Genomic DNA, 26,476 nt, shown 5'->3' with positions numbered 1-26,476 from the left:
ACAGGGCCACAAGAACCCACCTTTTATAATGCTTATATAATATATATATATTAATAATGTGTGCATCTAACAACATAAAGAAAAGATTTCCTCTTTTCCTGGTTGCTAATTCAGTCACGGCCAAAAGTATACAAGAATAAAACACTTTAAATTATCATTATCTTGACCACGTATAACCTTGAAATCCTGATTTTAATGCGTCAGAAGTAATTATCTAATAATAAAAAAAAAAAATCCATGTGTGACAGAACAGACGCATTAAAAAGCACTTTTAATTTAAGGATATTTTGCATACATGCCTGAATGGGGGCCTTTACTTGAAAGGGATTATTAACACTGTGATATATATTAAAAGATCTGAGTACTTCCACCGCTCTCTGTGAGCTTGTTACATTTTCTTTAATTAATTTTTTTCTTAACTTCAATATATTATTGTCAATTTATATAATACATAATTAATCCCAATGTGGAAAAGCTCTAATTCTTATTGGACAAGAGAGTAATAGATCATGTAGTAAGTAATCCTTGTGAACACAAAGTAACTTATTATAGGTCTCTAATAGCAGCAGCATTTAATGAAAATAAATGAAATACTTTGATATAAATATGATAAATAGGAAACATCAGAGGTTGGGTATAAAAAACACACGCTGTTTTATTTTGTCTTTTCATTTGGTTGCTAATAAAATATAACCCCAATAAAAGGATCGGTATAGTTAAATATCTGAGGCAGTTGGAAAACACGAATATTATTTTTGCTAAATAAAAAAAAGCCCAGTGAAGGTTGAAGGTTCAAATCAATGGATGCGGAAAAACTCTTTTTTTTCTGAAGAGGCGTCTCCACTCTCAAGCCCTCACCCCCCCTCTTCCTCTCTCTGCCACTCGTCCGTCTGTGTGATGTGTTTAAGCCAATCCCATAATAAAGGATGCGGCCATACATATTCATGATAGAAATCTAGTAATTAGTAAACCCCCCCATGCACACACATACACACACACAGGCTTCATGCATATGTATGTCCTTGGCAAACAAAGGCAGTGGCAGCATGGGGTATTCTCTATTAACACACACACGTGTGATGGCACAGATAGAAGCGCTGCCACTCACACACACATGCATCAAATACATCTGTGTGCGTGTACACAAGCTTACATGCACTTTGTCACTCACACACACACACACACACACACACACACACACACACACACACACACACACACACACACACACACACACACACACACACACACACACACACACACATACACACACACACACACACACACACACACACACACACACACACACACACACACACACACACAGAAAGATGGCAAGGTTGAGAGGGGAGGGGTTTCCCTCACTCATCAATAGAGAACCTATAATTTCCTCCAGCTTGAAAAATAGCCCTAAACACACTCAGATCTGCACTGACTCCCAACTACTCACTCATTCATTGTCTGAGACTGAGACTGAGACACACACACACACACACACACACACACACACACACACACACACACACACACACACACACACACACACACACACACACACACACACACACACACACACACACACACACACACACACACACACAGACAGCCCTGCATCAGTATTGCATCACATTTGACAAAAGCAAGGGAGGCATATTTAAGAATCCCAACCCTAGTGGGATGCAGCATGCCTCCTCAACTCCCATCTGCACGCACACACACACACACACACACACACACACACACACACACACACACACACACACACACACACACACACACACACACACACACACACACACACACACACACACACACACACACACACACACACACACACACACACACACACACACACACACACACACACACACACACACACACACACGCTCCCTGAATGTTATCTCTTACTGAACAAAAACAGCTGAATGCAAGTGAGAATTGCAACAATCAATGCCAAATGATTGCGTCATGTGAAGTGAGTCTGTTGCTTTGAACCTAAAAGGGTTGGGGGGTTTAGCTTTTGTGGAACAGGGGTTTTATGCCATCTGACATCCTGAGCCTTCCAGCAGGGAAGTTTCGATCCAGTTTTGCTGAATTAGATGATACAAAGACATGGGAGACAGGCGAGGTGAGGAATAAGTTATAGGTGACAACAAGCTCAGGGAGAGAAGGTTTGACAAACTGACAGTGAGCGGAGGCGGGAGAAGTGATACTTACAGTTTTTCTCAATCGCTAAACCCACTTTTTAGAATCTAAATTCATTTCTTCAAAACAAGAGCATAGCCATCTAAACAGAAACACACTTGCCATAACTCTGAATATCTTTTGCAAAATGCACTTACATGACCAAAACTGAAAATACTGGTCACAAAAAAGAATAAGTCGATCGAAACAGAACAAATTGTCCTCTAATGAGACAAATGTGTTTTCATAACTGAAACTCCGGTCACCATAATAACCCATTCTACCATAACAATATACATTTCTTGCAAAGTGCTCTAAGGCACTCAAAACTAAAAATACCCCTTCCAAAACCAGATACCTTCTCCAAAAACAAACATTTGTCAGCTCATGAGAAGACTATTTGAACAGTCATTACTAAGTGGCACACTAAATACTGACTACAATCATCAATACACAAACCTCAAGCTATCGATATTGGAAACTGAACGGAAAACTGACAAGTTGGGAGAAACAAACTTACATATAGGAAAAACAGAGTCTTACTGTAACTATGCCATTGTTTTTATTGTCTCATTTTCAGAAGAGCACCGTAACAGAAACAAAAGACGAATAGCAATACACTGGAAAAAAATAACATGGGTAAATGATGTAAATCAGCAGTAAAGCAGAGAATGAGATCTATATAACTTTACTGATCTGCTCTTTGGCGTCTGTCTGGCCACATAGCCTCATCTACGTCACAGCGTATGTCTTCCCTTGCAAGGCAGCGTGGGAAATATCTCCTTGCGTGTCGACACCACCCTTGACAGGATTCCGCAGAGATGTCCCGACAGCCAGCATTCATTGCGTCCAAAAGGGGCATTCTGTCATGAGGATGATGGTCATAAACCTTCCATCTCCAGGCAGAGAAGAACTCCTCAATGGGGTTTAGAAATGGGGAGTATGGAGGGAGGAACTCCATGGCCATGTGTGGATGAGCCTCAAACCATGCCCTCACGTCACGAGAGTGGTGGAATGCCACATTGTCCCATATGACCACGTGAACCGACCTCACTTGATCCCTCTCTTCTGGTGGCACAAGTCCGTCATACAGGACATCCAGGAAGGCAAGGACACGTTGCGTGTTATATGCTCCCATTAAAGGGATGTGAGCAAGGACGCCTTGTGTCGAGATAGCCGCACACAATGTTATGTTTCCTCCCCTTTGGCCTGGAACAAAGACTGTCGCTCTTTGCCCAATAAGGTTCCTCCCACGTCTCCTCACTTTGGAGAGGTTGAAGCCTGCTTCATCCACATATACAAAAACATGTGGTAATGCATTGCCTTCCAGCTCCATCATTCGTTAAAGAAAATGAAACAAACAGAGGACCGTTTTACATTACTGTAAGCAGTCAGACATACTAAAAATATAGGCAAGCCATCAGTGTGATTGAGGTCCTTACCTGTACATACCGGTGCCTTAACTCCTTCACACGGTCAGAGTTGCGTTCAAAAGGAACCTTATAGATCTGTTTCATTCTGAGGTGTTGCCTCTTTAACACCCGGTCAATGGTTGCAACACTTATAGACTGAATGTTACTAAAGACATCCTGGTCTGCAATTATTCTGGCCTGAATCTCCCTTAAGCGGATTTCATTGTTGGCCACAACCATATCAACAATGGCAGACTCTTGTTCTGGAGTAAAGGCCTTTCGTCTGCCACCAGAGCGGGGTGCTCTTTCAGTTCTATCAATAAATATTTGAGAATGTTATGTACTGTAATATAAAAACAGTGATCGAAACCTACATCAAAATAGAAATGCATGAAGTGCTGTAAAAAAGGGTTACAGTAGCTTACCTATTTTCGTGCCTGAAGATCCTAATAATGGATGCCACTGTTGATCTCGGTATATTGGGCTGAACCCTTTGGCCAGCCTCACTGAGGGACATGCCATGGTTTATGACGTGGTCCACAATAGTTGCACGGGTGTTGTCCGAAACTACTGTTCGCATTGGTCCCCTTTCAACTCTTCCACCACGCATACGTACAGCCCTCCCTCTTCCTCTCTGAACATGAGGGTTCCCTCTTCCTCTCTGAACATCAGCTCTCCCTCTTCCTCTCTGAACATCAGCTCTCCCTCTTCCTCTCTGAACATCAGCCCTCCCTCTTCCTCGCTGAACAACAGGGTTCCTTCTTCCTCTCAGAGCTCCTCTACCTACTCGATCAGCCATTTTGTTTACACAAACATCTTACTGAAGTGAGGGAGGTCTTTTATAGGATTCTCACTACAGTAATTACAATTACTATAGGAAATTCATTGATGTCAGCTGTGAGCAATTCATTTACATGGAAGTGAAGTACTCAATTCACCCCAATACAAAAAAAAACATTTCTCAATGTGCAAAAAGGAAAAGACCACAATTACTGACTGTAAAAATGTTGTATCAGCTATAGCTAATCCTCCCCATATGAACATCTCAAAGACCTATGCAAGTCATATCAACACTATTATAGCTTTACCGGCACCATTTAAAAAAATATTTTAAGTACAGTCATGCAAATTCTATCATGTAAATGTTTTCAATGTAACATCATTACTGTAAGGTATACAGTACATTCCATGGAGTTACCTTTTTCAATGGGGTGATTGACTGATAACAAGTGTTAATATTTTGCACATCAAGTGTCAATTAGTGTAGCTATGGTCTAAGTTTATGAGGAAGTGTTATCCACTGTGAGAAGATTATTTGTTGTTTTGTAGACATGAGTTACACAACAGATTTTTGATCTTTGTGTAGAGAATTGTAACTTCAGTTAGAGAATTGTGTGATCTGTTTTGCAAAACACTGCTTAGCATCTGCATTTTGTGTGATATCAATGAGAAATGGTATACTGTTGTAGAGAAATGGTTTTCTGTTTCGATGGCTGTGCTGTTGGTTTGATGAAAGGAATTTTGATTCTAAATAGTGGGTTTAGCGATTGAGAAAAACTGTAATGCAACAATTCTCATAAAGAGAATACTTTTTCCTAAACTGTTTCTTACTCCAAGATAACTGTTTGACTTCCTGTTATACTTTCAATGGACCTGTCACTCTAGGCAGCCTGGTCTGAAAAACATTATATTCCCAATACCACAAAACTACAATGTCAATTGCCACCTTTTTGTCAGTTATCACTTATTTCAGACCAAATAATTATATATATTTTGTGTCGTTCTGTTGCACGGTCACCCGAGCGTTTAAACGTCAATCGTCCAGGGAAAAATATGTTTCTTTTGAAACAAAATAGAGAATGCAGTTTTGTTGTATGGAAAAGTACTTTTGTATGAGGCAGGGTTTTTAACTCTTAACCCTAACAGATTGAATACAATATAGGTGGAAATATGTTTACATGATAATCTAAAAACTAAATCTAACTTTTAAGTATTTCCTTATGTGCTTTTGATTTGTTTTATTTCATTACATAATAACTAACACAGCATTTTATTACATTTTTATACTTTATTGAATGAAGGTGAAGTTAAAGTCTAACAATGTTTGTTTTTACAAACCTGAAACAGGTTCTTTTATTTCTAGTGGGGACACGTTTATGAATACAGCTGAGGCTATTAAACACAAGTTGTGTAAACAAAGTTAAATATACACAGTTTGGTTACGTTTATTATCGTTATGTACCTGGTGAAGGCGAGGCCACGGAGCAAAAACAATGCCAAACTTCTTCCATCATTGCCGGGGAAGAAGATGGCAGCAGGGAGCGGAAAAAGAAAAGGAAAGTAGGTCAGAAGGACTGCAGTGCTGCACGCCGGAGACAAATGGATTATTTCTTCACTTTACCAAGGAAGAAAAGCAAGGACAGTGATAAATGAATTACAGTAAATTAATTAAAACATCTGGCATGGACTATTCTCTACATTTTGAAATGTGACAGGTTTTTTTTCTCTGCAGGAGTACAAAGCTATTTCAGGGGCTCATTTTCTTTCTCCTTTACGTTGTGGAGCACTGCATGGTATACATGGAATTAATGTTGGGTTAGAAACCTGAAAATACACACTGATTTCACTGTCAGTCAGAATGCTTATTTAAATGAAATGAATGTGGTTAAACGCCTACACTGTTGTTCTCATGTATACTTCAAACATGTATAACTGACTGTAATTATAAGTTCCTTACTCTGAAGGTCATAAAATCTTCTCTCCTCCGTAAAGGACAAAGCTGTCACTAAGATTATAAAACATAAAAAAGGCACATTTTTCGGCGCCACAGACAATAGAAACTATCTGCGTCCAGGTAGCCACAGTCCAGTGAAACTATTTGAACGGCACCACCAGCTGAGAGGGCTCTCTGTCCTTATTATCACATCCGCAAATGCACATACACACATACACACGTTCGCACACAGAGAATGGCCCGGTGATTCCAGAGCGGGCTCATCTGAAGTTGTAATGGGTCAGGTACAAAGGGCCTTTTTGTGTGCATGTCAATCAGAGAAGTATGAAAGCCTATGAGCGTGCAGAGTAAATGAGAGGTTTGCCACAAAGAAACATTCAGGCGACTAAAATAATACGGCTCAACGGCCATTCAGAGGCTCTCGCACTTTAGCATATGAATCATAGTGAATAATCCAGTTTCTATCAGGAAAAGGCATTTAAATTAGATGGCAGCCGCACTGAGAGGGGTGCAAACCAGAATAAATAAGTAGCGATAAAGATCTGATGTTGCGGTGTTCAGGTATTTGCAAGCGTATTATTAAGTCCAATGTGGTTCATATGTTAATTCACCTGCAGCATGTTCCCCAGACCCTGCTGGTGCAAATCATTCAGCTCAGACACATTTAGCGGAAGCCTGAAATGTGTCTCTTTACATAAGTAGAGGGGTCAGAAAGCCCCACACCCCTACACCGGACACACAATGACAACCCCCCCATTGGGTTAAGTATTGGTGAGTGAGGTAAATAATGCCGGAAGCAGACAGAGCAGGAGAGAGAAATAAATGTGGGAGAGGAGGAGGAGGAAGAGGAGGAGGAGCAGGAAATAAACTAAACTCTGGTAAACTGCACCTGCAGGGATCTCCTCCTGTGTATAATGAGAGTGTTTAATGAGTGCACACTGCTTAACGCCTCCGTGTGTCAGTGTGTGTGTGTCTTCTTGTGTGTGATAATTGAATAGAGACACAGTCTTTATTCCAGCCCCCAGCGCCGACACAGGGAAAATAACTCATGAACACATTTTGCATGTCTGCTGCTCATTTCTGTTGTTCAAGTTTTTCTCTCCTCTTCCCGGCGTTCGGTATGTAGAGTGCCCATTGACAAACTGGGGGAATAATATTAAGTTAAGTGGTCTAATAAAAATGGGAAATATGAATAATTAAAACATATTACTTCATCTAAATGCAGGTGGAGTATTAGTTCTGTGGCACGGAGGCCTAAATAAGCCACTCAGGCTGACTGAGAGTAAGCCTGTACGTTGTGGGAGTACTATGGGGCTTCCTGTAGGCTTAAACATACAACATAGTGCGTGTGTGTGTGTGTGTGTGTGTGTGTGTGTGTGTGTGTGTGTGTGTGTGTGTGTGTGTGTGTGTGTGTGTGTGTGTGTGTGCATGTGTGTGTGTTGTTGGGGGGGTGAAATGCAATGATGTAAACAAAAAATGCAATGAGACAGACGATGCAAAACAGGAAAACAGGGAAAGCACCAGACAATGAACAAATACAATTAATAGTGGGACAATGTAATGAGATGTTTATTGCATTGAGGAGACCAGGACATGAAAAAGGGGGATGTGAGGGAGGGATAAACGGTGAGAAGGGGGGGGGAGAGAGAAAGAGGGAGGGATGTAGGGGGGAGGTGGTTTCGAAGAGATGAGCAGCTCAATTTATCAAACCCCTTTGCTGGGGGAGACTAATTAATTTGTTTGTGTGATTGCTTTTTCACACAGTGCAGATATACACACACATATTCTCCAACATGCTCACACACACACTCACACCACGGCTAACCAACCCGACAGGCCTAAGCATACACACTGGCAAAGTGTACGGCTCACTTTCTTTATCTTTCTCCGTCTCTCTTTTAATATCTGGTTTCTCCTCACTATCTCGCTCTTCACTTCCTTGTCTTTTGTTTGGTTTTCCTCTTGTTAATACGCATGTTTCCACGCCAAATTAAGCTTTCAAATGGTCTCTTTTTCTCTGCTCTCCCTCGCTGTGCTCAATAAGTTTGTTATGTAAACTGCAACAAGGTAGGGGTTTTGGGGGTATTTTTACTGTACCTTTCAACAAAAGCATAGCCAATCAGAACTGATACTGAAAACACAGAAAAAGAAGGAGGTATATTGTTTGGTCACTGCTGAACTAGGATATTATTTTAATTAAATAAATAAATTGACTCACAGAATAATTCAAAACTGAAAATATCCCAGATAGAGATCAAAATGACAGGCTTACGTCAGCCCGTATTTACTTGCAAAAAATAACCCAATTAATGGGAAAAGCCAGAAAAGCACATAAAATAGTTTGATAGGTTTGTAAAGATTAAAATGTGTACTATACATATGTTTTGGTTTGCAATTATACAATATGAACAAGCTATCTTAAGCTAGTTTCCTACTGCGATACGAAAGCATCTTAGCACCTTTTAGCTAGCAGTTTTGTAGATGCTAACTTAGTCATCATTAGCTAACACTAAGCTATTTTTTTTTGAGCCGCGCTTATTCTGTTGGTTTTGTTGTTAGCAGTAACTGTTGGTTTAGCTAACTTTAATATGTTTGTGGCAAATATATAAATACTTTTTTCAAATGAATGTACTTTTAAGCTAACATTTCATGACTAACAATCATGGTTAATGGCCGAACCATTCATTCACTGATTCTAGGATAAGAAAATCATAATTTACTTGCCATGATCATCATTACTTAATTGTAGTAACGTCTATTTCTTGCCTGATGGAGCTGTGGGGCAGAGTGGTGGTAATGGATAGCTTAGTGATGGTGTGTCCAATCAGGTCGAAGGCAGGCCATTCATCATGCTTCAAACCTGTCGGCAGACACATAATAAACATAAGAATTTCATTAATAGCAATAATTATGAAGGGGGCATTTAAAACACAGATCAGCCTCATATGTGCCTCATATGTATCTATATATAACTAGCACTCATACAGACTTCTTTCACAGCAGATCATTTGACTTCTCAGGTTAGAAGGTAAGGTAAGGTATATTCAATCACATTTTCAGACACAGAGGCAATTCAAAGTGCTTTACATCGTCATTAACACTTAAGACAACAGAGAGGAACACAATAAATAAACATAAAGGAATAACAGATTCATAAAAACCATGCATAAAAGAGATGCGGAATAGTTTAAAAACAAAACTTCTGGACGTTTGTGAATCGAAGAAGAAGAATCAAAGGTGTTACTAATAACATTAAATATGGCTTTGTCCCATGCAAGTGTCCCAGTAAGTCATAACTGTGTTACAGTGAGCCGACATTCACATATAAACATGTTTTTTTAATAGTATTTTACCAACTCAAATTGTCTTTATTGGTTCTAAATCAATTATTAGATGGCATTTAAAGCAAAGTGTTTCCAGGCCTCTTGAGCTAAAATGAAGCACAGCTGTCTAATACCAACTAGTCTGAGAAAGAGAGAGATCAACCAATATATCAGAGTCCGCAAGGTCAACATTTCAATAGAGAGTAACTATGTAGGTCGCTGAACACCCACCAGACTCTGAAACCACCCAACCACCCGCTCGGCCGGCACTCAGACACACAAACAACCATAACACACACAATAACTAGCTCCCCACCACCTCCACACCCCCTTAATCCTTTGCAGGTGACTGCTGTGTCTGCTGGGTAGGGAGGAAGAGCCATAGGGAGAGGGCTTATTTGAAACAGGAGAGGGTGAGAAAGTATTTAAACTGCAGAAGCTGATTTCAGATAAGTAGTTTCTAAAAATGTTGCTAGTTTTAATGAAGATAGTATCACAGTGTGGTGAGATACCAATGTCATTGAGAATTATTTAAAATGTGTGGTTTCTTATGCTGTGTGATACATTGAGTTAAAAGGAAAGTTGGCTGTAGGCAAAAAGAATGTTGTTCTGTACTTTTGCTTTAGCAGGGGTGTTGTTAGTAGTCAAGTGGTTGACATTTTTCCTCTCCCTCCACCCAGCCTACCAGGAACTCGTATAAGTAAAGCTCTTGTTTTAATAAATAGCATAAAACAGAAACAATAGAATCCATTTGGAGAAAGATACTATTTTCCTGTGTAATCTACTGAATTGCAAGAATTGAAAGCAGAGTTACCAGCAGTCTTGGCAGGTTGTTCTCGAACACGGTTGCTAGCGTGTTTATAGGTGATAAGCAAAGACTGAGGGTTAAAACACTCTTGGCAAGCCTGGGCAATGTTGCAAACACTAATAGACGCAGAGGAAAGACACAAATATGCACATATGCTTGCACCTGTCTGGACATACCTCCTGGGCTGATGTGCTTTGGCCTCTGGTAACAGTTTAATTAAACTGCACATCACTATGTCGCACGCACAGTGTAATAAGGCAAAGACAAATTGTATTTCCCTGTAGTTATAAAAAGTCTCTCTTTATAGAGGCATATTTTTTGAATCCATCTCTTCACGGTTTCCTGTTTCGGTTTCCACTAGATTGGTTCCTTTTTTTCAACTGCATCTTGGGTTTTCTGCCTCTTTCTTTTTTACTTGTCTTTCTTTCTCTCTCACACACACATGCAGAATACTAAATATGCTAAATCATGCAATCTAAACTGTAAGGTGCAGAAGTTTTGCCTCCTTCTCTCCTCGTTCTCTGGTGTTATTAAGCTTTTCTGCAGAGCAGAGCAGTGTGTCTTCCACTGCTGGGTTGGAACTGCAGGGTCACACTGGAAAGCTAAAGCTTTACTCTTCAGAAGGGCGACTCTTTATCCTGACCTTCAGGATGCTCAGAGAGGGATAGGTCACAGCTCACAGAGGGCTGGGGGCAAGTCCATGTGAATCCGTATGTATGTATTTACGTTGCCAAAAACACAGTGCCAAGACTTCAGTGCCCATCAGGTGGTGAAGAGTGTAGTTTAATGAAAAAAGAGGCTTTATCTCACATCATACCAACATACACCGGCACAACTCGCTATCTCCTAACTGGTCAGACAAGTAAAAAAAGGTGTCTGGATCACTTGGCTTGCAGCCACAAACAAACTGAGCGTTAACACACACAATCAACATCACACACCTCTGGCCACCGGTGCCTGGGTGAACCGGAGGGGCAATAATTGAAAGCTGGCTCGCTTCAGAGAGCATGACACAAAACCAAGAGGGGAACCAAGAGCTTTTTCGCACTGTTTATATGCGGGAGTTGGTAGGAACTTGGGATAGGTCAGAGGGGGTGTCTGGCCCTGCCCAGGGGTGGGGTAAAGGCAGAGAGGGGGCAGGGAGAGGGTTAAGTCCTGGCTGCCATGGCTAATGCCTCAATCTTCTTGCCTCCCTCGCTACAAAAACACAGGATCAACAAAGACAGGATCAACAAAGCTCCAGCCAAAATCCTCCGACGCACTGACACAGAAAATTCCCAGTCCTCCCCAGGCCGCACAGGGAACAGCAAACACACACACACATACACACACATATCTCCGACTGCTTAGGGAACAACAAACAAAGGCGGTAAATACAGCTGCAGACGGCTGGGCAGATAACAGCCAATCCCTATCCCCAACTTGCTCCGTGGCTCAGTGGCTACTGACTGCCCTCTGCAGCTCAATGCCTTGGCCATGCCTTCTACACAGCACAAACACCTGCTGCTTAATGCTTCAACTCCCTCAATCACAGCAGAGCTTCTCCTGTTGCACGAAACTTCCCTCCATTTGAAGCTATTTTTGACATGTTTTTGTAGTTTATAACATGTTTGCAGCTGTAAAACTTAATTTTGCAGTTTGCAGTGTCATCATTTCTGCATACACAGGTCTAAGAATGTTCATACAGTACAGTATTGACTGTTCACAAACAGTGAATAAAAGGCTATTTAGAGATAGAGAGAGAAAGAGAGAGGCAGAGAGTATTAAAAAGAGAGCAGGAGGAGGAGGTTGGAGGTTCGGCAGCCCTGCATGCAGAGGGTGTTTGATGTAATCCAGGAAGTTAGTTCAGTAACTCCATCCCTCCATCCCTCCGTCTTAGTGAAGGACAGGAGAAGGAGGGATGAAGGAGGCCCTTGTCTGGAGAGCCAGGGGTTTTCCACATCTGTCCTCCGCATTGTAGCCAGCCTCTCTAAACAGCCCAGGAGTCTGTTATGGCTGGGGGAGGCACACACACACACACACACACACACACACACACACACACACACACACACACACACACACACACACACACACACACACACACACACACACACACACACACACACACACACACACACACACACACACACACACACACACACACACACACACACACACACACACACACACACACACACACACACACACACACACACACACATACATACACACACACACACACACACACACACACACACACACACACACACACACACACACACACACAGCAGCTATGTCTGAGTGAGCCTTGTGGAACGCTTTAACACTGATTGCAGTTAAGCGTTAAATCATCCATACTAAAGTTACCAGTCAGAGAAAACACATCAGGACACAATTGATAGCTGGGCGATGTCTGTGTTCGGTGTGTGTGTGTGTGTGTGTGTGTGTGTGTGTGTGTGTGTGTGTGTGTGTGTCTGTATGTGTGTGTGTGTGTGTGTGTGTGTGTGTGTGTGTGTGTGTGTGTGTGTGTGTGTGTGTGTGTGTGTGTGTGTGTGTGTGTGTGTGTGTGTGTGTGTGTGTGTGTGTGTGTGTGTGTGTGTGTGTGTGTGTGTGTGTGTGTGTGTGTGTGTGTGTAAGTGTGTGTGTGTGTGTGTGTGTGTGTGTGTGTGTGTGTGTGTGTGTGTGTGTGTGTGTGTGTGTGTGTGTGTGTGTGTGTTATGAAACACCAGTCACGCAACACTGCCCTGCCTGCTGAAGGGATCCTTGTCTTTCTTTTTTCCTGTGGAATGCCCTCAAACACGCACTTGCCTTTCTTTGGGAAATATGACAGGTTGCCCCCCCCAAACCCCACTCCACTGTGTACCACCAACAACCTACTACCCACCCACCCCCACTGCCAAACCCCTTCAGCTGTAACCTGGCAACTCTATCATACTTTCAGTGGGTAGGTGCCACATAAACAGATTCACCATCACATCCTGCAGCATAACTCATGCACTCTGTCAGCTAGGCTCAAAAGTCAGGCCTGGGGCAAGAGCTGCAGGGAGTGAGAACTCATTCATAGCTGCTCATTTGTGCCTCTTGTGGTTGCAAAGGAGAATGACGGTAAATAATGTGTAGTGTACTGAGTGGAAATTTGGTGAGATTAAGATACAAAATTTCACTTATTTTAAGAGAAAAATTGACAATTCTGGCAACAGGAAACCAAGTCCAACTTCAATTTGAACCCAAAGTTACACATCAAATGTTGCAAGAGCGCCTTCTTCAATTTATATTAAATGGTCCTTGCACAATGCAGGGCATTTTATTTCTTGTCTAGAATTTCCTCAGAGTCAATTTCTTAGCAAAGCAGTCACTCAACATTATTTCTTTCCATTCTCTCCATTTCAACCATTTGATGCTCATCTCAGCAGGCTGACATGTCATTGTAGTGGGCGTTTGACAGTCAAACACATTTCAATGTAATTGCCACCTCATAACGTCATAATTACCATAGACGCAACAGCACTCACTTCTGAGAGGCTTGACAATAATGGGAAAGCTGTAATGATAGGTGTGTATCATGCGAGCACACACACACATCGACACGCACACGCGCAGGCCAAAACAGTATTGTTCCCACATGTCTACCCTGGCCCTGGCCCTGGCCCTGCTTTTTTTGCCGTTTCTCTTCATGTAGATATCTCCCATTTAATTCAATTAAAACTTTTAAACAACCTAATTGGAAACAACTGCCTGGAAAAATTAAATTACATAAACAAAACTATTCTGACAGATTACGTCTAATATTAGGCATCTGGGCCTTATTAGGCTCCAGTAATAACAGCACCAGCACACGGGAAGGACAGGGGAGCAAGCCATTTTCTGCTGTATTAGCTTTGACTGCCCTCGCAACGAGAAGGTGGGTTGTGGGTGTGTGTGTGTGTGTGTGTGTGTGTGTGTGTGTGTGTGTGTGTGTGTGTGTGTGTGTGTGTGTGTGTGTGTGTGTGTGTGTGTGTGTGTGTGTGTGTGTGTGTGTGTGTGTGTGTGTGTGTGTGTGTGTGTGTGTGTGTGTGTGTGTGTGTGTGTGTGTGTGTGTGTGTGTGTGAGCTGTGCACCCCACAACAGAGCAGTGTTTATTTATTAGAGCAGGAGCAGACATTAAACCCAAACAGGCCTCGAGTAGAGCTCAATTCTTTCTTCCCTCCCTCTGGCCCGATTAAGAACATATGGAAATGGGGCACGCTAAAGGTGAAAGAGAGGGGAGGGGAACGCCTGTGACACATATGTGAAAAGTGTCAGCAACAACTATGTATATGCCTTCCTTGGTGCTTTTAAGTAGAGCTTTGTAAACTTGAAAAAAGAAATCTGGGTTTCTGCTCTCTTATAGCTGTCATGGAATGTATTCGCTGAAAGAGTAATGCTCTAGCACAGTACACCTGTACATTGTCAGGTTTGTCTGCAGCCCTGCCATACAAGGTGTTCCTGTATGCTGGCTTTCAGTAAGCAATGGGTGGGCTGAGAGCTTTTTCTAGTGGCAGGTAGTGACTTGTATCAAAAACCAGCAGGGCTGAAGACGCGGCCCAATGCCGGTCCGCACTTTTAAGAGCCGCTGTTGCAGCTGTTGTCAAGGTCAACACTTTCTCTTAAGCCTTCTCTCTCTCAAACTTTCCCTCTGATCTCCAACTGACCCTCAAACTGCCTCTCGCTGTCTGCCTCTCTCTCTATCTCTCCACTCTCTCTCGCTCTCTGCCTCCCCTGCTGTGGTTTCAGCCCATGTCATCACATCAGAGTCGACAGCTCTAATCACTGTGCAGAGCGGACAGGCTGTAAAACATGGCAGGGACTGACAGCAGGGCTCAACACACACACCTTTCATCTTCCTTTACCAGCACGCAGACTCTCACATATACATATAACAAACGCGTCTAAATACACAGTACACACATCTGCGCAAATGCGTGCACGGCACGCACAAACAAACGCAGTACACAAACTCAAGGAGACCTCGTGTTTCGGAGGTCCCTCTCGGGTGTGTACTCATGGTTTCCCGCCTGTGTTCTTCCCTAACCCCAAACACGAGGTTGCTCTATGGAGGTTGGGGGGGAGCAGGAAAAGGGAGGATCTGTCAATCAATGTCTGATCCACCTAATCCTCAGGTAAGACAGGAGCTTTACCACGGAAGACTGTCGCAGGCCAGACAGAATAAAAGGAAACCCACACACACACAAACATCTGACCCTAGTGTCTCACATCTTCTATACCATCTGAATTAATCGATTGTGTCACCAGCGAAAATAGATGTGTTTTTTGGACTTATCAGAAACTAAATCTGAGGCCCTGTATTTTCTCATAAAGACTACTGTGTACAGTATTTGAAGCTTCAAAAAAGCAGATACTATGTTTTTTGTTGATGTATAAGTGTGGCTCTATGCTTTTATACATGCACACACATCCAAGATTTGAGTAACAGCAGCGAGTCCTTTGTCAGGATGCACAATTGGTTGCTGTGAGAGGCTGGTTTAAACAGCTTCAATGTGTGCTGTAAAATAAGTCAAAGCTGAATACAAAAAAAAAGCCTTTTCAATGTTTATCTTTAGAGACAAGGTTTTAGAGGAGCGCAATCAAAACTGTTTTGGGTATTTATGAGTTGTGCCATTCAAAACAAGCACATTTTTTAGTTTTATATAGGTATTCAAATTATTTTTTAAGCTTGGCAAAGGAGAAAGGACCAGTGCCTCTCAAGGTTGGACTGATTGTAGTTGAAGTGGATTGGTGTCCTTGCACTGTCCAGTCCTTGTATTCTCTTTAGTGTTTGTGAAGCTGTTTCTGTCTGTGAGTATGTGTGTGGGTATGTGTGTGTGTGTGTGTGGGTATGTGTGTGTGTGTGTGTGTGTGTGTGTGTGTGTGTGTGTGTGTGTGTGTGTGTGTGTGTGTGTGTGTGTGTGTGTGTGTGTGTGTGTGTGTGTGTGTGTGTGTGTGTGTGTGTGTGTGTGTGTGTGTGTGTGTGTGTGTGTGTGTGTGTGTGTGTGTGTGTGTGTGTGTGTGTGTGTGTGTGTGTGTGTGTGTGTGAAAACAAAACATTTGTATTGACACACAGCGCTCACAACACAAAAGAAGTCTGAATTCATAATTTCATTAAAGGACACTTAAGCATTCAGCAAGACAATGACAATGAATACAGGTTGAAGTCTTGAAAAGTTTTAACTGTTTTACTCAAACTCAGATGTACAATACAAGCTTCACGCAAATAACTCCTCATTAAAAAGTGACTGCTATTGTGTTTTTACATGCACGATTCATCACCAAAACTTCTGCAAAACAATATTCACAAACATGTTTCACAAATAAAAAAAGATAACCGTTGACAAAGAATTGGATTGGTTAAAACATCTTCAACTGTTTGTCCTTGAGCATTATTCGAGTACAGACTACTATTGATGCATTCCCTCTAAAATGTAGCCATGAGGGAAGATTGAGATCTTTTAAACCACCTGAGCACCAGACGAAACCTTTATTCACTGACTCAGTGTTGGCCGTGTCTGGTCCTTAGAAGGAGGAGGAAGGCTACTTCTTTTTTAACTGTTTAACTTACAGGAACAACAACATGTGTTACTTTTACAAGAACATCCATTATCCAATTAATACCCAGCGATTAGGAGGGAAAGATAATGGCAAGAGTAAGTTTTAGCAAACAGATAAAAAAAGAAGTTTTAATATACTGTACCTGCAGTAAGTCATACAGTAAGCATACCATCTCTCCTGTAACCAAATGCACGTAGGGGACAGTTTAAGTGATGCGCGTATCCTTTTCAATGTCGCCCAAGGGTCCAGTGGGTGAGAGAGAGTGAGAGGGTGGACCTGTGTGTGTGTGCGTGTGTGCATGTGTGTGTGTATGTATGTGTGTGTGTGTGTGCGTGGTGCGTGTCAGGAAACAGGATGGCTTCAGAAGATTTATCACGGCTTGATCAGGTTGCGAGTGAGTTACTGCTGTTACACCCCCTCCCCCCCCCTCCTCAGCCCAGGGGCCAGGGTGGTATATCAACCTCTATATGACACATGTACACACGCACGCTCACATTCCCGTACACACGCATGTTCGCACACATGGCGGGGCAGTATATCAGCGTGTCTGTGACAGGCTCTGTGTGTGTCTCTCCCATCATCTGGCCATTAGACAGTAATGGCTGGGAGAGGAGAGTAGGGTTTCCCTGTGGGCTCAATACAACAGCATTTATTACATACAACAGAAGCACCATCCTGGCCCTGCCACTCACTGCAGAGACAGAGGAGGAGGAGGGGGGAGGGAGGGAGGGAGGGAGGGAAGGACAAAAAAGGCAGCGATAAAGAGGAGGGAGTGCAGTGGAAAGGTAGCATGTCAGGGGAACTTTGTGTACTCTCTTGTTTATCTTGATGCTACTTGAAGAGAGACAGAGTAATTCAATAAAACATACCCTCGCTCAATAGACTTTTTGATCACAGCAGACATTTGTCCTCGTCACAGTAGGAAGAGAACAGTGTTGCTAATGGATCTGTTCTTTCATGCTTCCCAGTAGCCCGTGACAGTGTGACAGTGAGCCAGCATGCACAACACGGGATCCTGAAACTAAAGCAGCTAAATGAAAAGGAAATTCACTCATCACTACTTTTATTATTTACACCTGTGCTTTTGCTGTTATGACATACAGTATGTCCATTAAAAGGCTTATTGAGACACATAGGGGGTTTCTGATATTAGGCATACTTAAAATAGATAAAATTGAGTTTGGTGTTTAACTGACTTAAAAGTAGAAGTTTGTTGATCCTTATTTTTTGTGAATTTTGAAGTACGTTTTCCCCCTCGGCCTGTATGCTAAGCTAAGCAAACCACGTAACATCTCCAGCTTTGTTCATAAAGGGCCAGTGTGTAGGATAGAGTAATACTGTATGGAAATGAAACATAATAACTGTTTATAAGTGTATGAATGTTGTGTTTATTCATTAGCATAGAACAAAATAATTGAAATAAGTGAATTTTCCAAAATGTCAAACTATGATGTTGAAGCAACTGACTGAAGACAATCTCGGGAAATTCAAAATGCCATTATGTTGCATTTTGTTACGTTGGAAACCACAAAACAGGGTTAGGGTGAATATTAACATAAAACAAAAAAAAGTATGAAACAAAACTATTGGAAATAATGAAATATGGCAGATTTGATGACAGATATGAAATCCCTTCCTGTGCTCCTGATACTGTTCAAGTTCCCCTGAGCGAACCTCCTCTCTCAACCCCACGACAGGATTAAGAGGCGTGAAAAAGAAGGGTTTCACATGCGGGACACAGGGATGTACATCATGTTAGCATCGCACAAAACATGTGCGAATGGGCTGTAATTCCCCAGTTTAAGTCCCTTATTTCCATTTTGTCATGTCTGAGCGCCTGTCATGCTTTTGAACAAACATTGACATAATTAAAATGCAAATGCAGTTTGGTGGTGGAGGAGACAGAGAGAGATCTCTAAGCTGATATGCACACAGATACAGAAGAACAGAAGAAGAAACACACACACACACACACAAACCCTTACAGACAACACACACAAGCAAAATCTCTGCGTGTCGATATAGCAATCGTTGATAACGGTTTAGAACAAATTTGCAGTTTGTGCAGAAAACTATTGAGGAGCGTGTAAGTGGGTTTTTGTGCTGATCCTCTGAGTGCACTGTTTTGTACGTCTGTATACGTGCGTACACACACACACACACACACACACACACACACACACACACACACACACACACACACACACACACACACACACACACTGTCTCTGGCCTTTATTAAGAGCAGTTGTTTGATGAGAAAAGGAGCTGGCCTTCACTCCAGGGCCCGGCAGAAGCCTGGGGAGTGGGTAAGTGGGTTAACCCAGAGGCCCAGACAAAACCTGAGGAATGAATAAGTGGGTCACCCGCCCTCAACTCAACACTCAAAGGATCTACTTTGACTCCTCTCCCTTTTATTATTAGAGCTGGTCTAATGTGTGAGGGGACCTCAGGAAGGAACACAGCACTCCTCATACATGCATGAGCAGGAGAGTGTGTATGGGAATGTGCATTGCTCTGCGTATTTGTTCTTGCAACTATGGCACAGAAAATGCAGGGGTCCTTGAAGACACAGAGAAAATAAGCACCAAGTTCAATGCTGCTACACAGAAATGTAGTGCTGCTATAGTGTGAACAACATATGAAGACGCTGATACAGAAGCAGAGTGGCGTCTTATGTGAAGGATCCTTACGTTTGGGCCACCATGGGGCCAGGCATGTTGAGAGAGAAAAGGTAAAGAAAGGCAGTTAGGTTGCTGTCATTCAGCCCAGGCTTAGCTCAAATACTCCTAATAAATGTTTTTTTTTTTAACATTGCACATTTTCTGTCATGAACTATTGTATGCCGATTGCTCAAAAACCGCAAACATGTCACTTGTTAGTCGCTTTTGATAAAAGCGTCTAAGAATACATACATTCAGTACTGTGGGCAATCCTCACAGGAGCAATTTGGGGTGGAGTGTCTGGCCCAGGCACACAACAACAGTGGGACTCGAACTTGCTCTACCCTGATCCAAGATCAGCGCACTATCCAACTGAGCCACAGCCTCCACTGATAGTTTACACGTGGTAGTATGAGTAACTTATAAGAGTTGTCATGTCAAAGTGACACATTTAACAGATATCAGAGACTCAGTGTTCCTTTAAACTTAAGAATTTGTCTTTTTGCGATGTTTCTGTTACGATCTGTCTGTGTTGTGTTTTTGTCATGTCTGGTTCTGTCTTTGGTTTCCTGTCTCTGTGTTTCCCCTCCCATCTTCTCTGTTTCTGCTGATTGTGTGCCCTGGTGTTGTCTCCTCCCCTCTCACCTGTGTCTTGTTCAGTTGGTTGATTAGTTTGTGTGCATTTAGGCTCTGGTTTTTCTGTTGGTCTTTGTGGGATTATTGATGATGTTGGAAGGTTCTTTGTTCAGAGGGATGTTTGTGTTTTTTGCCTTGCCTTATTTTTACTTTGTTGCTAGTTTTTGCAATAAAACTATTTTTGAATTTGGATATTCTGCTTTTGGGTCCTGTGTACCTTGCCCTCCAGCCGTGACAGAATAATCCAACCAAAAGATGGACTCAGCAGACAGCCTGTACGAGGTGATGTACAATTTGACATGCTTTAAAAAAGCCTGTCGATAGGCCTCCAGTAGTGAAGAGAGGCAGTCTATTATCTCAACGGCACGCCAAGAAGTAACCTCAAGGCCCTGGTTAAGGGAGTTAAGGGAGTGGGTGGAAGACTTCTTTGGCAGCTTTGAGGTCAAACCTGTTTCCCGGGCCTGCTAGCCCCTGGCATGCTAGCCCCCTGCCAGCCATAGTTCCCAAAAAGGCTCCTTTCAAGGACCCTTTTGCTGGGTCTCGTCTGGCCTTTGGAGGACCTCTGAGCCTCCACAAGGCTTCAAGGCAGCATGGAAGGAAACGCAAGGCCAGGATACCAGCCCCAGCAGCCATGGTTCCGACTCCGGTCCCAGCCCCAGCAGCCATGGTTCCGGCTCCGGTCCCGGCCCCAGCAGCCATGGTCCCAGTCCCAGAAGACATGGTTCAGGCCCTGGTTCCGGCCCCAGCAGCCATGGTCCCTCCTCTAGTCCCAACTCAAGTCCCTACTAAATTCCCTTTTCTAGTCCCTCCTCTAGTCCCTCCTCTAGTCCCTTCTTTAGTCCCTTCTCTAGTCCCATCTCTAGTCCCATCTCCAGTCCCTACTCTAGTCCCTACTCTAGTCCCTACTCTAGTCCCTTCTCTAGTCCCTTCTCAAGTCCCATCTCAAGTCCCTCCTCTAGTCCCTTCCCAAGTCCCTCCTCTAGTCCCTTCCCAAGTCCCTCCTCTAGTCCCTTCTTTAGTCCCTTCTTTAGTCCATTCTCTAGTCCCCTCTCTAGTCCCCACTCTAGTCCCTACTCTAGTCCCCTCTCGAGTCTCCTCTCTCGTCCCCTCTCCAGTTTCCTCTCAAGTCACCTCTCGAGTCTTCTCTCGTCCCCTCTCAAGTCACCTCTCGAGTCTCCTCTCAAGACCCCTCTCAAGTCACCTCTCGAGTCTTCTCTCGAGTTCCGTCTCAAGTCACCTCTCGAGTCCCCTCTCAAGTCCCTACCCAATGTCCTGGTCCGTTGGAGGTTCCGCTGGGGGTCCTGCCTACTCCATGTCCTGTCCCGTTGGGGGTCCCGCCGACTACTCTCCTGCCAGGGGTCCTGCCAACCCTATGTCCTGTCCCGTTGGGGGTCCCGCCGACTACTATTCTGCCGGGGGTCCTGCCAATCCTATGTCCTGTGCCATTGGAGGTTCCGCTGGGGGTCCTGCCAGCTCCATGTCCAGTCCCGTTGGAGGTTCCGCCGACTATTCTTCTGCCGGGGGTCCTGCCAAAACGATGTCCTGTCCCGTTGGAGGTCCCGCCAACTACTCTTCTGCAAGGGGTCCTGCCAATCCTATGTCCTGTCCCTCTGGGGGTCCCGCCGACAACTCTTCTGCCAACCCCTTGTCCTGTTCCGTTGGAGGCCCCGCCATCACCTGTCTCGCCGGGGGTCCTGCCAACTCCTGGTCCTCTTCCGTGGGGGATCCTGCCGAAGCCTGTCCCACCGGCTCCGGTTCCTGTTCAGCCGACACCGGGTCCTGCCCGGCCTCCGGAGCTGTCTAGTCTTCGCCCTCGAGCCCGGCCCCCTGAGAGCCGCGGTCTTCGCCCTCGAGCCCGGCCCCCTGAGAGCCGCAGTCTTCTCGAGTCCGTCCCCCTGAATGCCGCGGTCTTCGCCCTCGGGCCCGGCCCCCTGACTCTTCCTGCCGCGGTCCTCGCCCTCGGGCCCGGCCCCCTGACTCTTCCGGCCGCTGGCTTCGCCCTCGTGCCCGGCCCCCTGAATTCGCCCGCTGTGGCCTTCGCCCCTTTGTGGACTCTGCTTTGCCCCCGGGCCGTCCGCCCGAGTCCCCCTCCTTGAACTCTGCCTTGCCCCCGGGCCGTCCGCCCGAGACCCCCTCCATGGACTCTGCCTTGTCCCCGGGTCATCCGCCCGAGACCACCTTCCGGGTCCTCCGCTGTGCCCCTGGGCTGTCGGCCCAAGCCCATCCTCCGGACCCCCTCCACCCGCCCTTTTGGCCCTGGTTTTGTGTCCCCCCTCCGGTCCCCCTCCACCCACCCTGCTGGACGTTTTTTGGACTTTTTAAGGACGTCTGGGATCCGTTCCTTGAGGGGGGGGGTAATGTTACGATCTGTCTGTGTTGTGTTTTTGTCATGTCTGGTTCTGTCTTTGGTTTCCTGTCTCTGTGTTTCCCCTCCCGTCTTGTCTGTTTCTGCTGATTGTGTGCCCCGGTGTTGTCTCCTCCCCTCTCGCCTGTGTCTTGTTCAGTTGATTAGTTTGTGTGCATTCAGGCTCTGGTTTTTCTGTTGCTCTTTGTGGGATTATTGATGTTGTTGGAAGGTTCTTTGTTCAGAGGGATTTTTGTGTTTTTTGCCTTGCCTTATTTTTACTTTGTTGCTAGTTTTTGCAATAAAACAATTTTTAAATTTGGATATTCTGCTTTTGGGTCCTGTGTACCTTGCCCTCCAGCCGTGACAGTTTCCTTTAGGTTTTTTATGACTGGTTGCATGTCTCGCCCTTACATATATAGTTATTGCCCCTGTCAGTCACTCCGAACGTTTCCCCTTGTATCTCCACTACCAACTAACAGACGAAGGCAAAAGTGGCCAAAGGTCTTTGACAATAGTATAAAACATTTGTGTTACTTTGAGCACATTTTCACCAATTTGACTGATCTCAAACACAATCAAAAATGAAGGTCTGGCTGATTATAAAAGTGAATCTGTACACCATTTTGTATTATATGTCTGTCCTTGAAACATAGAAACCTTTGACACTTATGGTAATCTTGTGAATTTACCAGTCCTGAAAAACACCAACTGTATCCAGTCATAACTCTTTTGATAATTGTATGGAAGTATGTGCATCAAAAGAAAGCAGCAAAGCAGATTATTGAAAGCTTGATCTCTGGGGTTAGTTATCACTTATTTTTTGATCTTCTCTAGGAACACTATATCAGTAAGTTATCAAAAGAGCACTGTCAGGGTCTTATTCCATTGGTTAACATCACTTCAGTTTTGAACGCCACCTATGGGTTGTTTCTGTCTACTGCTGTTACTAATCAGTCGTGCCTTATCTCAAGAGCAAAGAACACCAGTGCTAGTATTCTGCTATAACACATCCAGGAAGTAAAGCCTAACAACCACAGTGAGAAGTCTTCACCACAGCACGGTGAACAAAACACACACAAACACACACACACATGCATACACACAGAAGCACATACTTCAGTGGGGAGATCAGCAGCCGGATCAAGTGTAAAGTCTCTTGTGTCATGGAAAGGCCTTTGATGAAGAAGAACACAAACAGAGAAACCACACCAACATATAACACACACAAGCCAATTCACTAATTTCCCACTAACTGTAATTATGTTCTCACCACATAAGATTGACTTTGATTCATCTGGTAGCATCCAGTTTCCTGTCATTTGTGAGGCATTGCGAGATTAATGAATGACTTTTACTCCACTAATTTTGAGTGACGTCCACCGTGCACGAGCGCAAACACACACACACACACACACACACACACACACACACACACACACACACACACACACACACAGTTCCCACATAAACAAACAGAGCGGGTCTTTGTATTCTGCTGCACATCACCACAACACAGAGCAACAGTCCCTGAGGTAACGGCCAAAATAAAGATCTCATTACTTTACTCTCTCTCTCTCTCTCTCTCCATGGCTTGTCAGCTGCCAGACCCTGACGTCTCCTTTCATGTTGGCCAGGCCTCTGAGAGGAGCTGAGAGATGCTGAGAGGCGCACAGAGCCTCCCAGGGCTTTGAGCAGCGTTTGATTCCTGCTAGATAATAGCTGGTTCACTGTCAGCCCCGGGATGATCAGTTAAATCCTTAATCACTGCCTGTCCACTTGCATGACAGTTATTTTAGGGCCTTTTTCTGGACCTTCTCTCCTCTCTTTCCAGCTGTACACCTCTCTCTCCATCTCTCCCTCCTGTGAAAGGTAGTCCAACACAAGAGAACATCATGCTGTGGACGGGTTTAGGGGGGATAAGAGGACAGATGGGGTTTGATGCAGCTTCATTTCTGCATATAGTTGGTGTTAAAGGTCACCTATTGTGCAAAATCCACTTTTTTGACATCTTTTATGCATAAACATGTGTCCCCCATATGTAAATAGATTCTGAAAGTTTCAGGAAACAAGATTCACTCACTTTTTGTCCTGATCCATTTATATAAAAACCTGTCTGAAAATGAGCTGATCAGATTTTGGCCACTTGATGATGTCATAACAACTTTTTGGGCTTTTGTAACCATTAGCCAATCACCAACCAAGGTAACCCCCACCTTATCACCTGAATCTCCTCCTAGAGCACCATTGTGTTCTTTTTAACCAAATGTCTCTCAAAGGGGCGTGGGGAGGGGCTCCTTATTTTCATCTAAAGTAACAGACAGAGAATCAGCACTTTTGTAACAGGGCTGAAACAGAGGGGATTATGGGATGCTACAATGCATGATCTGTTTGGTATTTCGAGCCAAACACTTTAGAGACATGTTTTGTATATATCTGAGACATTTAATATATTGATGAAAAACAGTATAATAGGGGACCTTTAGGATATATATTTTGTGTGACTATGGCGCATTCCTTCTGCATGTAGGGGGTAAAAGAAGGGCAGAGACAGGTGAAGGCAGAGGGGGGTTGGCACCAAAAGGAGTAAAGACAAGTGCAAAGAGCAAACTGAGAGGAGCTCGTCTTTGACCTGTCAGCCTGAAGACAAGAAGAAGAAGGACCCGCTCTCTTTCTGCTCGGCTCTCCTATACCTGCCTGTTTTTAAAAGGACATTCAAAGCGGGGCAGAGAGACAGTGAGGCGTTGTCTGTCAGTTTGTCCTGTAACCGTGTCACAGGTTGAGCGGGGAGACGAACATTCGATGTTCATGTCCGATCCAGGGCCTTGATCAAGGCTCCTCCACAGCCAGGTGCTGCCACCGCTGACAGCCTCACCTCCACCCCCCAACCCCCCACTGTCTGGAGGATGGAGGGCATTTCACTTTGACAAAGACAGAAATGTGGGGGTTGGTGGGGGATACTTGAAGTGAAGTTTGACTACATAGGAATCACAGAAACTTTTGGACAGCCTGGACATTGACGTTGTTGAGTGTGTGCTAAGTTATCAGATCTTTGAAGTTCCCGTAACGTGAAAGGAAGCTTCAGGGTTACAGTTTGGCTGCACTTGAAGGAAGTTCAGTATGTGGAGTCAAGTTTTAAGTATATTATTTTATTTACCAATGAATATGTATTTGGGTTGTGAGAAAAAAGACAGGTTTGGTTGCTGAGAGCTTTAAGAATCAATGTAATTAGTTTGGGGATTTTAGCATGTTACACAGATATCCATCCATCCATCCATCTTCTCCCGCTTATCCGTGGTCGGGTCGCGGAGGTAGCAGTTCCAGCAGAGAGCCCAAAACTTCCCTTTCCCTGGCCACATCAACCAGCTCTGACTGGGGGATCCCAAGGCGCTCCCAGGCCAGCGAAGAGATATAATCCCTCCACCTGGTCCTAGGTCTACCCCTCGGTCTCTTCCCAGCTGGACGTGCATGGAACACCTCCCTAGGGAGGCGCCCAGGTGGCATCCTAACTAGGTGCCCGAACCACCTCAACTGGCTCCTTTCGACGCGAAGGAGGAGCGGTTCAACTCAGAGTCCCTCCCGGATGACTGAACTTCTCACCTTATCCCTAAGGGAGACGCCAGCCACCCTGCGGAGAAAACCCATCTCGGCCGCTTGTACCCTCGATCTCGTTCTTTCGGTCATGACCCATCCTTCATGACCATAGGTGAGGGTAGGAACAAAAATGGCGCGGTAGACAGAGAGCTTTGCCTTCTGGCTCAGCTCCCTTTTTGTCATAACGGTGCGGTAAAGCGACTGCAGTACCGCTCCCACTGCTACGATTCTC

Source organism: Notothenia rossii (assembly GCF_949606895.1).
Source record: "Notothenia rossii genome assembly, chromosome: 5".
NCBI lineage: Eukaryota > Metazoa > Chordata > Actinopteri > Perciformes > Nototheniidae > Notothenia > Notothenia rossii.
The sequence above is the reverse complement of the archived record's forward strand: the minus strand, read 5'-3'. Positions refer to the sequence as shown.